Genomic DNA, 3,072 nt, shown 5'->3' on the forward strand with positions numbered 1-3,072 from the left:
AAACATCCTAAAAATTTGGCCTGTGGAAAGACAAGAATGAAAATTTGAAAATAAAGCCATGAGAAGGACTATGCTTTGTTCACAATGAAAATTAGATGTGCCTTTTAAGTGATCATTAAAAAAACCTCCAATCTTAAAACACTCTCAAATAAGGGTTTAACAACAGAATCTGACAAAATTTCATCTAAAATGCAGCTAAAAGACAACAGAATAAAAGGACTGATTTTAAATGTAGAACCTTTATCATCAATGCTGCTATTGTTCAAGTGCTTGTTAAATAGTGCTTGAAATATTGCATATTTTAACATTCCCCCCATATGAAAATGGCTTTGAGATGGCTCCATATTCTTTCTGGAATCCAGCATTAAAAAAAAAATCACTGCATTACCTTGCATTTGCTCTTAGAGTCATTATCCCTAGACAGCACCATCATTTAAGAAATTTATCATCAGTGGTGTCCTTCGAACAATGTATTAGTGTAATAGATTATAAGAGTACTTCACTGGGATGATATATTACTCCAAAGATGAGAACATCTGGGAAGAATGAATCTGGGAATAGATTTAGTGTAATAGGCTTTATAAGAGGATACAAGCCTGGGTATTGCTATTTGTAAAGGTGCAGGGCTTGGCCACAGCCACCTACACCACAAAAAGCACATAAACCCCTAGCAGACATCCCAAACACAAGCCAGAAGCATTTTTCCATCTCTTTCCCTTCCAGGAAGGGTGATGATCTCTGCTGCTCACTGAGGGATGGGGCTGGCACTGTGAATTAAAGCACTCGTGTGAGTGAATACAAGGACACGGGAGGCAGGGTACAGGAAAACTCATGCCAGAGGAAGAGCAAAGCCCACAGGAAGCTCATAACTTTCTTTATAAGTAATTTCCCACATTTTCTGAGCATTTCCATGCCATTCATCCTCCCCTTACTCAAGACAAAGTAGAGGATGATAGCTTCAACTTCAGTGACATCCTTTACACCAATCTGATGCAATTTTACCCTCTTGGCTGAACAACTTGCCTTTCAAAGAGCCAGAGGCACACGTTTCCTGCAGCCTGGCTCTGCTTTCAGCTCCTTCAGCATCCCCTGGGATGTGCTCAGGTGAAGTTTTTCTGGAAAAAAAACAAAACAAAACAAAACATTTTGATATTATGAATCCTACCAAGATCTGAGCATCTGGCATAAAAAGCAGCAACCAAGAGGGAACTCCTGGAAAAGCTCCATCTGTGCATGACCATGAAAAATTAGCCCAGAAGCATCTCAAGTATCCTGAATTCCAGTCCTAAGAGAATTTAGATTGGCAATAAGCACATCTCAGTGCTGGCAGCCACCCCAGCCATAGGGACTTGGGAACAAGGGGCCATGGGACTAAAGGAAAGAATTCCCCACTGTTCAACCCCAAACCTTTCCCATTTTCAGCTGGTCCCAGACAAGTATCTATCTATCTGCTGGTTTGGAGTGAGTTATTCCAGTTACCTCAGCCAGGTTTTGTTCAGTTCTACAATTATTATTTTCATTCCATCCAAAATTAAGGTTTCTTTGCAAAACAGGGAAAAGATATAAAATCTAGATTTTTTTACAAGACAGGAAAAAAAGATGTTTTTCCTCACAAAGTGCTCAGAAAAGCAGGGTGCCTCCAGATGCTATTTCACAGAAGCCAGGCCCGTGAAAAGTCTCTGGATGAAGTGAGATGTTACCTATTACAGAGGGAAGGCAACAGAGGGCTGGGAGAAGTCCATAGCCTCCAGACAGGTTAGATTACCCTATCTGAAGAAAGTAACCACGAGGAAAGGATGGTGATCATTCTTCAGGCCAGAATTTAGAGCCATTTCAGTGGGTTTTTTTTCCTCCAGCTCCCCCCCTCCACTCCTCAGTAAAATGAGAAAGAATTCATAACCCGTGTCAGCCACAGTCAGATAATCCAAGACTTAAAGAGTAGAACATTTCATGTAACCTCTTTTCTGCCCCTCACAAATGCTTTAACAACTTTAATAAGATAATGTATAGCTATTATCCTACAGTAAGTGTAAGTCAAACAACTATCAGCTATTATTTCAGCAACAGAGAGAACGCTCAGCGTTCCCATAATCCACAGCCTGGAACAGTTTACATATTGTCAATTTTAGACAGAACTGGCTTTTTCCACATATCAAAATGTGCATTGATAAATAGGAATTGTTTAGCAGACCCCACATGGCTGGGTAATATACTGTAGCTCAAAAAAGAATAATGAGGGTATCAGTTGGACTTCTGAATTAATGATACCTTAAATTAGTTTAATTAATTAGTTTAGTTACCAGAGTAATTTAGTTAGCAGATTAATTAATGTTTGTTGAGTGCCTGGTGATAAAAGCCACATGTAGAGGCTGTTATTAGAGGGTGGATCCAGAGGTGCAGGTTTTCCTCACTCTTTATTTATCCAGGCAGCAGCTGGATCCAGGGGCTCACTCTTTGAGCTTTCCAGCAAGCACTGTGTGAGGCTGGTGTTCCCCAGGGTCTGCTCCAACTCAGACACTGCCATTCTCAACAACCAGTTGGGAGAATATCTTCAAAAAAATTAAAGTTTTTTGTTCTCACCTCCTTTCCTCCAGGCTGTGGGTTCACATACACATCCCTGCACACTTTGCTGCAGGTTTGGATGCACTTTAGCCTCTTTTGAGTCTTGCTGCTGTCCCCCATGTTTCTGGCATATTCTGGGCAGAAAATCTAACAACATATTCACCCAATCACAGACAAAAGCACAAGGTTACAAAGGAGAATCTGTACCTCTTGGAAGCTGCCATTGCATCCAGGTAAGGGTCTAGCCCAAGAGCAACATCAAGAGCTTTTTGTAGGTAATTCCTGAGCTGTTCAGGTACATGAGGGTCATTGAGGGCTATTTCTTTGGCTTTGAGAAGGTTCTCAGCAATGTGCCCAGCCAGAGTTTCTGAAATGGAAATTAAAAGGATCAATAATGATTTTGTAACTGCTCAGTCAGTGGAAGGAGAGTTTGAAGTACATAAACACAGGTGTGCTTTTATTTTATATACAAAATTCGGGGTTTTGAAGGGCTATGAAAACAATCATGAA

This window comes from Prinia subflava, chromosome 14 (assembly GCF_021018805.1).
Source record: "Prinia subflava isolate CZ2003 ecotype Zambia chromosome 14, Cam_Psub_1.2, whole genome shotgun sequence".
In the NCBI taxonomy this organism is placed as follows: Eukaryota; Metazoa; Chordata; class Aves; order Passeriformes; family Cisticolidae; genus Prinia; species Prinia subflava.